Below are 12,125 nucleotides of genomic sequence, written 5' to 3' on the forward strand. Positions count from 1 at the left end.
ATGACTGGTCTTTAATTAGATCTCAACAAGTGCAAGTAGGCTTTCTTTTTCCAACTTTTCTGCTGAAGTCCAGTAATCCATTTTTGGAAGAGGAAGCTTCAGTGAAATGCTAAACATGGGCAAAAATTCTAAGACTGACTCATTTATTATTTCACAAAAATTAGCAAAAGATTGAATTTCTTCTTACAATGTGCATAAAATACTGAATTTATTGATGAATGGAATACATATAAAATCTTGAATAAGTTGCTTTATGTGTCAATAAACCATTAAAAAAATTTGAAAGCCTTTTCACATTGATTGAAATTTCCTACTCCACTACAAAGTACCACTATCTACTTTTAAAGTTTGGCTTAAACCTGGAATTAAATCACCGAACAGTTGTGCAGCTACCCACATATTTCACTACCTTTCGCCAACGCCTGCCATATCTTCAAGACTAAATTGTGAGCAACAGCTGAGGAAATTTATTAGAACACATAAAAAGCTGCAGATTAATGACTGTACCTTTTAGCAATAGTGCCGCAAAAAGGTAAATTTGAATTCAGTTTCCATTGATAAAGCTTTAATCAATTAGCAAACCAAAGCTCTGCAAAAATACCATCAGTTGCCTGGGTGGCAAAACTGTCATAACATTGCAAGCCTGAGGCATCAGACTTTGAAACTTAATATAAAAACAGAACTGGCTTTTGTAAGGGTAGATTCCACTAGGAGGTTCTTGCCTTTACACTATTAAACTGCAACCCTGCACCCAGTATTGACTCATGACAAAAAAAATACTTTCATACTTTAAAAGAAAACAGAGCTTTCTAATTAACTGCCATTATCTAGTAGTGCATGACAAAGGTCGACTGTGGGCAATGTGCTTTTGTACTATTTGTCACTCGTTTGAACTACTGAAGGAGGAAACATAAAAGCAGTTGTATGCTATTGGAGTCAGCATTATCAGCAGGTGCACATCACTTCAACTAGAAGTTGTGGGCAAAGAAGCAAACCACATCACACTCAGAACCAGAGTACCACCAGTATGAATTCTGCATTAATTTCCTATGGCTAGATAGGGAACTAGGCCGTGAAAATATTTGTTCTGAATATATGACAGAGACCTGGCTCAAGGAAGGGCAGGGCTGGGAGTTAAATATTCCTGGGTACAAGCTGTTTAGGAGGGGAAAGGAAGAAAGTGCAGGGGAGGGGGTGTGGTGAGTGGCAATATTGGTTAAGGATGGCATTACAGTACTGGAGAGAGAGGGTGTTCCAGTGGGGTCAAGGACAGAATCTCACTGGCTAGAGGTAAGGAATAGAGAAGGTGCAATAACATTGATTGGTATAGTATATAGACCACCAACTCGTGGAAGGGATGTAGAGAAACAAATTTGCAAAGAAATTACGGAAAGGTACAGAGTTAGAGTAATCAAAATGGGGGACTTCAATTATCCAAACACAGACTGGGATAGGAATAGTATAACGGGACAAGAGGGACAAGAGTTCTTAGAATGCATTCAAGATAATTCTCTATAGCAGTATGTTTCCAGTCCAATGAGACGACATGCACTTTTGGACCTGGTTCTAGGGAATGAGCTGGCCCAAGTGGATCAAATATCAGTGGAAGAACCTCTAGGGGACAGTGACTATTGTATAAGATTTAGGTTAATTATGGAAAAGGACAGAACAATCCAGAGCAGGGATTATTAATTCAGGGAAAGCCAACTTCGATGGGATGAGAATGCATCCAAGTCAAGTGGGTTGGAATCAAATGTTGGTAGAAAAGACAGAGAGTGAACAATGGGCCACTTTCAAATAAATAGTACTGTAGGCAATGTCAAGGTATATTCCCTTGAAAGGAAAAGGTAGAATAAATAAATTGAGAGCACCCTGGATGACGAGAGAGATAGGGGTAAAGATGAAAAGGAAGAAATGCGCATATAACAGGTGCCATGTAGAAAGTATAACAAAGAATCAGGCTGAATATAGAAGGACCAGGGGGGAGGTTAAGAAACTAATAAGAAAAGCAAGGAGAGAGCATGAAAAGAAGCTGGCAGCAAACATAAAAAGGAATCTCAAGGTCTTCTATAAGCGTGTAAATAATAAAAGGATGGTAAAAGAAAAAGTAGGGTCGATTTGGGGCTAAAAAGGGGACTTGCATATGGAGGCTGGAAAAATGGCAGAGGTGCTGAACGAGTACTTTGCATCTGCCTTTACAAAGGAAGAATTTGCTACCCAGGCTGAGGTGAGAGAGGAAGTAACTGCTACACTGGAAGAACATGCTAGAAAGGCTACCTTTACTTAAAATAGATAAGGTACCAGGACCGGATGAGATGCATCCAAGGATACTGAGGGAAGTGAGTGGAAATTGCAGAGACACTAGCGATAATCTTCCAGTTTTCGTTAGGCACAGGGGAGGTGCCAGGGGACTGGAGAGCTATGAATGTTACACCCAAAAGGGGGTGCAAGGATAAAGCTAGCAACTACAGGCCAGTAAGTTTGACCCCAGTGACAGGGAAACTTCTGGAATGGGGTAGTATGGGATAAAATCAATAATCACTTAGGCAAGTGCAGGATAATTAAGGAAAGCCAGCATGGATTCATCAAGGGAAAATCATGTTGTTGGAGTTTTTTCAGGAGGTAACAGAGAAGATTGATAAAGGAAATGTTGTTGATGTGGCGTACATGGATTTGCAAAAGGCATTTATTACAGTGCCACACGACAGACTTGTGAGCAAAGTTCTAGGTCATGGAATAAAAGGGAAAGTAGGCACTTGGATAAGAAATTGGCTGAGTGACAGGAAAGAGAGGGTAGTGATAAATGGTTGTTTTTCGGATTGGAAGGAGGTTTGTAGTGGAGTTCCTCAGGGTTCAATGTTGGGACCCTTGCTCTTCCTGATATGTATTAAATGACCTAGACTGTGGCGTGCAGGGCATGGTTTCAAAATTTGCAGAGGGCACAAGATTGGAAATGTTGTCAACTATGATGAGGATAGTCTTGAACTTCAAAGGACATAGACAGGTTGGTGGTTTGGGCAGACAAATGGCAGATGAAGTTCAATGCAGAGAAGTGGGAGGTGATTCATTTTGGCAGGAAAGATATGGTGAGACAGTGTAAAGGGAAAGCCTCTAAAGGAGGTGCAGGGACAGAGGGACTTCAGTGTATATGTACATAGGTCATCAACGATGGCAGGGAATGTTGAGAAAGCAGTTAATAAAGCATATACCTTAGGCTTTATTAATAGGGGCATTAGAGCAGTCCAGAGAAGGTTCATTAGGTTGATCCTGGGAATGGAGGAGTTTTCTTATGAGGAGAGTTTGAATAGTTTGGGCCTGTATTCATTGGAGTTTAGAAGAATGCGAGGTGACCTTATTGAAACATATAAGATTCTTAGGGGACTTAACGGGTAGATGCTGAGAGTTTGATTTCCTTGTGGGAGAGAAAAGGGCCAGAGGGCATAATCTCAGGGTAGGGGGTCGCCAATTTAAGAGAGAGATGAGGAGGAATTTCTTTACCACAGAGGGCTGTAGAGACTGCGTCATTAATTATATTCAAGGCTGAGATAGGCAGATTTTTGATTAGTAAGAGAATCAAGGGTTATGGGGGAAAGGCAGGAAAGTGAAATTGAGGACAATCAGATCAGCCATGATCTCATTGAATGGTGGAGCAGACTTGTTGGGTTAAAAGGCCTACTTCTGCTCCTGCATTTTATGATCTTGAGTACAAGGGTAACAAGGTCTTGTTGAACTTGTATAAGACACTAGTTAGGCCTCATCTGCAGTACTGCATCCAGTTCTGGGCACCATAAATTAAGGACGTGAAGGCATTGGAGAGAATACAGAAGAGATTCACAAGAATGATTCCCAGGATGAAGAATGTAGCAATGAGGATAGATTGAAGAGGTTGGGACTGTTTTCCTTGGAGAAAAGACTGAAAGGAGACTTGATAGTGGTATTCAAGATCCTGAGGGGTATGGACTGTGAGAAACTGTTCCCACTCGAGAACATCGAGAACTAGAGGGCACAGATTCAAAATAATTGGCAAAAGGAGTAAATGCGATGTGAGGAAAATTATTTTCACCCAGAGGGTGGTTGGAGTCTGGAACAAACTTCCTGAAAAGGTGGTGGAGGCAGGTTCGATTGAGGTATTCAAAAGGATACCTGAAAAAAGAGAGGTGCAAGGTTACGGGGATAAGAATAAGCGGAGTGCTCTTTCAGAGAGCCAATGCAGACTCGGGCCAAATGGCCTCCTTCTGCACTGTAAAGCTACTGTATACTATAGCAAAACCATATGAATTGGATGGATTTGTTGTTCATTTGACGTTTCTATTTTCATAAACCCCTACAGATACGATACATTGATTTTTGCTACTGTCCAGAGCCATAAAACAAGTGATGTCCATAGGATGCCTCCCAAATCACCATTCAATTGATATGTTTTATTTTCAATGCACAATACAATATAGAATTATTTTTACATGATTTATCATAACCTGTAGATACCAATCTAAAAGATCACTACTTTGGTTAACTATCTTCACACATGGGTATTGAATGCACCTTATATTACCAACTGTAACATATCGAAGGGCTGGCTGCCCTTGGTTCACATAAGTTACTCAATCTACCCATACAGTTATTAATTTTTTTTAATTTCCACTTATTATTTGGATCCATTGTTTCTGTGGAATGTCAGAAAAGTAGCTCATCCACTTCAAAAGATGGGGATTGTAGCTGGTGGGTGCCATGGCCATGATGCTTGCCCTTTTATCTACACAATGGGCAAAATAATCTTACAGCATGATTGCTGTTGGAAAGCAGAACAAGTAGCATGTTGCAACTCCCAAAATGATCTTTGCCAACCTTACTTCCACTGTGTGATTTTGTTAATGATTCACTGATTTTTTTTGTCTCAAATTTGCAAGAGTGCAAAAGATCACTGTTCCCTGTTCTTGCTTTCCATGAATCATAGGCATTAACACAGTTTGTGCAAAATTAATACATCATTAATGAAACTGAATACTCCTGGTAATGCTCAGTTGGATTCTGCAAAACTGCATTGAATATTCCTTATGGGTGGAGATGTTCTTAGATAATAATTCTTTTAACTGGTGCCATACCCTCATTTAGAAATTGCAGTACACAATAAACCATCTTCACTGACCAGTACAATTTGTAGAAGTTCATTTTCCTTTCCAATCACTTCTCCACTGAGCAAAAAATGATTTCCTGGTTATTCTTTGCTGATAATAAAGACCCAGAAAATTATAGGAGCAGACAAAGGATATTTTACAGTTGCTCAGGCTACTGAGTCAATCAGGAGTGGAACAGGTCAATAGAGTCTTCAAAGATACATACATCCAGATTGAAACTGTTTTGACCAGACCTGATTGTCATGAAGCTATTAATGTATATAATATTTTGGAAAATATTTTTCTTTTAAAATAGAGATTGAGTCTGCGGTTATTTATGTTAAATTGGATTAAAGCCAGCTAGTCTGGGTGCTTTGACATGTACTAGTTTTGATATGTAAGAGAGAAATTGTACATTTGTATTTTTTTGAATAGAGCATTCGAGGAGTGGGGTGAAAACTTGGGACCTTTCTAACAGCTACCAAGCAATATGTTTATATTTCTAATAAAATTGGTATAATGAATGGGGTTTCATTGTTAAAAGATAAAGTTCAAAGAGGTTGTTGATATGGGACCTTTCTAACAGCTACCAAGCAATATGTTTATATTACTAATAAAATTGGTATAATGAACGGGGTTTCACTGTTAAAAGATAAAGTTCAAAGAGGTAGTTGATACAATGAGAATTATCATTCAATGGCGCTGGTAGGTATAACTTCAGTAGTTTTCAGGTGTACAGAGCAGAGGCAATGTAAGATCAAAAGGCAGCTGTAAGCATCCAACTGGCCCCACAGTGAAAAGAACCTCAGTCTGAATTCATAAGGTGAAAAAACTTTGCCTGGTGTCTGGTTAAGTCTATGGGTTGTTGTTGCCTTAATGGAGATTAGTTTGGAAATTTGTTAAAAGTTATGATAGTAGTAACTTGTAGCTATGTGTATATATTTTAATCAATGTAAATTAATAAAATGTTTCATTTAGTTTAATATAAAACTTCGAGAACTAGTGGTCTGATTCCTGAGTTTAGAGTTGCATCTCAACATGACACTTAAAATTATTGGTTTTGACAGTTGTTTAAAGTTTCCCTCTGGGATTTTTAAAAATAACTCCGCTTTACCAACTGCATCGGTCATAACACTGAGTTTGTCTTGCCAAAATAGATTAACTTAGCTGTTAAGATGCATTAAAATAAATTGGAGTCTTATTTTCTGTCCGTTAAGGTAAGGAGTGGGCATTCTGCACCATAGTCAGTAGCTCCAAAGCCACCTTTTTATTTTTCCAGCTTTATGCTATATTATTAGCGTAGTTTCTGTTGTTAATATTTGTTGTCATTGACATGAAAACATTTTTCAGTTTGAAATTAATTGTGGAACTTGCTTCCTTTTTCCCAGTAGTATAACAGGTTGACAAGAGTTTGGTAATTCACCAGTAAGCCATCTGTAATTGAAATGTTTCCAGTACCTCGACAGAACAGGAGTTGAAAAATGGGGGAACTGAAAAAGGAGCTCAGGTAACAACAAGGCCAGTAAATGAAGAATCACATATTAGCTAGCAAGCCAAGTTAAATGTAATCATCAGGATCGGTTCTGAAGCAACATCAACTCAGGATGTGTTCAAATGGTAAAAAGTGAAAGGCTGGATTGTTAGAGTTGAATAAGCAGAGGCAGACAGGCAACATCCACCATTAATAACTGCATTGCAGTTTGCAATCAAAGTCACTTTTTCCTTCAATGTTTTTTGCATCTGTCTCCTTCCAGACAAACAGAGAGATCCACTGGCAGCATCAACCAGTGTGCTACCCACACCTTCAGTAATGTGCTTAATGATTGCTGCTACTATCCTCTATCTCTTTGAAGAACAACAATAGTACAGCATGGGTGCCCAAATTTAACTGCACTTCTTGACCACCCAAGTGGGCCACTAATGGCAACCATTTAAAGATTCTGTTCACTAACTTGTGCCATGCATTGTGCATTGGGTTACAGTGATTTTGTGTGTCATGTCTGTTGAAGTGAGAGTATGCAAGGGTTGCAAATTGTAGCTTCGTTAGTGCTCTCAACAGCATGTCATTTCTATGATCTGAGACATGCTCAGTGAGGACTAAAAAAATACATATTCTTTATATGCTAAACAAAACACACATTGCATTATCACCAAACATATCACAAGAAAATCTTCTTAGCTCCACATCACTCTAGCAGACTCAGCTTTCTAATGTGGATTTACACATGGTTCTCTGTAACTGCAATTACTTGCAACCAAAAGCAAAAGGGAAAGACAAGGACTTCAGTTGTCTTTGATTTATGCATGAATAAATAACACAAAATAAACTTGGTGCTGTCACAATGGGGAATCCCTACTTTCAACAGCCATTGAGAAATCACTAGATTTTGTTTTGTCAAAAAAAAAAAATGCACTAATCTTGATATTCCAAGAATAGAAGTTTAATAGTTCGTACCATTTCAATAGCATTAAACTCAAGTGCAGTGAGAGAAAAACCCTAAATCTTTGTGTAATGGTAAATGTTTCCTTTCCCACTGAGATGTCAGTTAATACTGATGTTCAGCATCTGAAGAAAAAACTTGACGTCCTTGCAGTCAAAGTTTTGCTACTTCATTTACAATCTTCACTAAACAGGATACAGATGCTCTTTTGAAAGCGGTCCTTTCCTGTGCCAAAACCAAAACCTGCACAATGGCAGCCATGGCTGTAGTGTATGCCATATGGGACTTCTGCAGGTGTAAATACTGTTAAATAATACTCACATAATTAGGTCCTTTTGTACATGCTTTCAAATGTCCCTGAATCAGTGGGGAACACAATGAAAAGCTACTAAATTGGATTGCAAGAAATCTATTAATTCAGCTGTTCACTAAAGTTGTCACGCTGAGGACTTCAAACTTGAAGATTTAGGTGTTTCTTCTGAAAGAAACCAACAAGCAAAAAGAAAAAACCCATCTACATGTACACAATGAAAAAGGATGCATTACCTTCTCCTTTAAAATGGTATTTAGTGTGTTTCAGGCTTTCCTGCCATTCTCAGCCCACTCTAAATTCTGGTCTGCCACAATCTCTCACCACCTCAGAAATAAATAGATAAAAGAACTAATCACAAATTTCAAAACAAATCGGGTCAGTTCCCTTTGCCAAGCAGAAGTACTTTAAACTGATAGGGAGTGGAAAACATTCACTTGCCAGCATCCATTTGGAATGAGCAACACCTTTTATTGTCTGGTTACTGGCATTTCCCAGTACTGTTGCTACCTTTTTGTTCGGCCGGAGTCAATGTAGACAGGAGCTTACTGTGACCTCCAAGGAGCTTAAGTGCCCATAAAATTGGTAATAATCTAAGAAACTGGCCCGACTAACAAGCTCTGGAATCATACGATTACATCCAACAGTCTGATACAGATGAAAGGAAACAGCAACAGATGAATAGGCGGGGCAACTACTCCATATCAACCAGCACTCCTGGAAAGGGGATGGGGAGCAGGCACAAAAGAAGAGTTACACTTAGTAACAGAACAAGAACCAAAACAAACTAATGTCTGACACCTTTTTGTTCAGCATGGCCACCTTTGCTTATTTTGTAATTGCACCATCATTTCAACAAATGCACAATATGATCCAAATGGATGTCTTTGTTAAATATTATGCACGTGAAACAAGTTACTATATCTAATGACTCATCAAATGCCTTCACACCATAATTTTGAGACATATCAATCAGAGTGTACAGTGACTGGTTGACAGCCATTGACATCAATACATCTTACTAGATTAGCTACATTACAGAACAAATAAGTGACATGTAGAAAAGGTGCTCTCATCTGTAAATAATGTTAATTCATTAAGTTGAAAATTTTATACCAAAATTAGCAACAAAAAAAAAACAAAGGAGCTGCAAATTTTGATAGCTCCTATCAAATGTATAGAAAGCTCAAAATACAAGATGGCATTTTACTGACTTTCAAGGCACAAGCTCTGTGTAGACTTGTGGACTTTGGATAATATGTTCTGCCACAAATGAATAGTCACATGCATCTTCAGCAATTCCAAGCCTCTGAAACCTTCACACAGAATGAGGTTGCCAAGTCTCCTGCTGATCCACAATCCCCACCATCTGAATGCTGCCAAATACTCATTATCTAATGAAAGCAATTTACATTTATCTCTGCTCCATACATACTTTTGTCCAGTTGTGAAGAAGTAAGAGGCTGTCCTTTGCATATCATCAAGTAATAAGGTTCTGAATGGTGTTTTGGCTGTAAAACTGCTCCAAATATTCCTACAGAGGCAACATAAAGGGAGTTAACTCTTTAAAAAAAGAGCTGACCAACTAGGTAAAATTTTGTTGCATGTCTTGAACTATTATCCAAAACAGTCCCTGGTGCTTATAGGGCACACATTAGTGTCAATGTGATTTGCCCATTATACTTGGTAGATAGCACAACCAAAAAACAAAGTGGCCAATTTTAGAAACAGGAAATCTCACTGATGATTGCTTCTCCTATTTGTTCACAATTATATCTTGAATCTTATCACTATGGTAACTGCATTTCAACGAGGTATGTGGCAAATGATTGAAACTTTTTGAAGGCCCGACTGCCTGAATTCAGCAAAGCTTTTTAAGTGATACATACTTATTGATCTGCCCAAAATAGTTGATGTGTTCAAAACATTATAAGCAGTGCCTTTGTAATCGACTCTTATGTTGATAGGAAATGCTCAGCGTCAACTGTCTGAAATAGCAGCTGCCCTTGTGAAGCATGGAATTGCAAGTGGTACTAACTCCAGCTTTTGTGTCAACTGATAATGAGAAATATAAAAGATGGTGCTTTCAGCCAATAGTATCCAATATAAGTGAATCAGACACTTCAGGAGATTTGATCAAAATCATTGGTAAACCAACTTGAGTGTAGGCATAGCCATTGTAAACCAATGGCAGTGATGGATTTATATTTGCACCCACAAATTTGAAAATGTAGGGTCGGTAATGATTACATTTAAGTAAGTCTCATAATAGATGTGTTTCTTAATACAAGATAAGTGGCACAGTTTAATCAAGGATATTCAGCATGGATTTGTTCAGGGTCTGACTAAATTCACTGAATTTTTTGAGGATGTAACAAGGAAGATTGATAAAGGTAGTACCAGTTGATTTGGTTTACATGGATATATTAGCAAGGCTTTTGACAAGGTCCCACATGGCAGGCTGGTTTAAAAAAAAGTCCATCAGGTCCAGGGGAATGTAGCAAGCAGGATACAAAATAGGTTCAGTAGCAGAAAGCAGATGGTAATTGTTGACGGACATTTTTCCAGTGGGGTTCCTCAGGGCTTAATACTAGATCCCCTGATTTCTGTGGTATATATTAACGATTTGGACATAAATGTAGGAGGCACAATCAAGGAGTCTGCGGATTAGACAAAAATTGGCTACGTGGTTGATTGCGAGGAGGATAGCTGCAGGAAGATATCAATGGACTGGTCAGGTGGACAGAAAAATGGCAAATAGAATTCAACCCGGAGAAGAGCGAGCTGATACATTTGGGGAGGTCAACCAAGGCAAAGGATTATACAATAAATGGGAGGATGCTGAGAGGGGTGGAGGATGTGAGGGATTTTGGAGTGAATGTCTACAGGTCCCTGGAGGTAACAAGGATGGGGGGAAGTGGTGGCATAGTGGTATTGTCACTGGACTACTATTCCAGAGACCCAGGGTAATGCTCTGGGGACCTGGGTTCAAATCCCACCACAGCAGATGGTGAAATTTGAATCCAATAAAAATCTGGAATTAAAAGCCCGATGATGACCATGAAACCATTGCCGATTGCCTTAAAAACCCATCTGGTCCACTAATGTCCTTTAAGGAAGGAAATCGGCTGTCCTTACCTGATCTGGCCTACATGTGACTCCAGACTCACAGCAATGTGGATAATGTGGTTGACTCTTAAATGCCCTCTGAACAAGGGCAATTAGGGACAGGCAATAAATGCTGGCCTAGGCAGTGACGCCCACATCCCATGAACGAATGAATGAAAAAAAAGACAGGTCAATAGATGATTAAGAAGGCACATGGAATTCTTTCCTTTATTAGCCAACACATAGAATATAAGAGCAGGGAGGTTATGCTGGAGCTGTAAAAATCAGTAGCTAGGCCACAACTTGAGTATTGTGTGCAGTCTGGTCACCTCATCACAGAAACAATGTAATTGCACTAAGAGAAGGCACAGGAGAGATTTACGAGGATGTTACCGAGACAGGAAAAATGCAGTAATGAAGGAAGATTAAATAGGCTGGGTTGTTTTCCTCAGAACAGAGGCAGCTGAGAGGAGATTTGATTGAGATGTACAAAATTATGAGGGGCCTAGATAGAGTGGATGGAAAGGGCTTATTTACTTCAGCAGAAAGCGATTGGTAGAAGGATTAGAGAGGAGATAAGGAAAAATGTTTTCACCCAGGTGGTGGTAGGGGCCTGGAACTCAATGCCTGAAAGGGTAGTAGAGGCAGAAACCCCCAACTCATTTAAAAAGGTGTCTGGATATGCATCTGATGTCCTATAACCTCCAGGGCTACAGGCTAAATGCTAGTAAGTGGGATTAGGCTTGGTGTCTCGTTTTTCAGCCAGCGCAGCCACGATGGGCCAAGTGGCTTCTTTCTATGCCTTAAACTTTCTATGCTTATGATCCATTGCCTTTTGTAACTTCACTTACAAAATTAGTCAAAATAAATGTAAATATGGTACACATGGATTTCAAAAAAGAGGATTAAAATGTGAAATTATCTGCTAATAAATTATTGAAGCAAAGTCCATGATTTATTTTAACAGGAAATCAGGTAGTTTATAGAAAAGAAGATTCTGAACAGTACTGGTTAATCTTCCACAGCACTGTATAAAGGGAGTTGAGGCCAGCTGTAGTCTTCAGGTGAAGCAGCATTAGAAAATGGGGGAATAATTGAACCAAAATACAAGTGTAATTCAGTCCCCATTTTTAAATCATACATTCTGCCCTT

General features: G+C 39.0%; 1 protein-coding gene across 2 annotated transcripts in view; it reads right to left on the reverse strand.

Annotated features, from left to right (window-relative positions):
- Positions 1 to 12,125, reverse strand: part of znf800a (zinc finger protein 800a) — a 186,897-nt gene that overhangs the window by 137,848 nt on the left and 36,924 nt on the right. Inside the window, exon 4 of one of the 2 annotated variants that reach the window (XM_041216082.1) lies at positions 9,301 to 9,399. The exons of the other annotated variant lie outside the window; for it this stretch is intronic. The gene's annotated coding sequence lies outside the window, so the exon portion shown is untranslated. The remainder of the gene's footprint in view (positions 1 to 9,300; positions 9,400 to 12,125) is intronic. 2 annotated transcript variants of the gene reach the window in all.

Source organism: Carcharodon carcharias, chromosome 21 (assembly GCF_017639515.1).
Source record: "Carcharodon carcharias isolate sCarCar2 chromosome 21, sCarCar2.pri, whole genome shotgun sequence".
Classification (NCBI taxonomy): Eukaryota; Metazoa; Chordata; class Chondrichthyes; order Lamniformes; family Lamnidae; genus Carcharodon; species Carcharodon carcharias.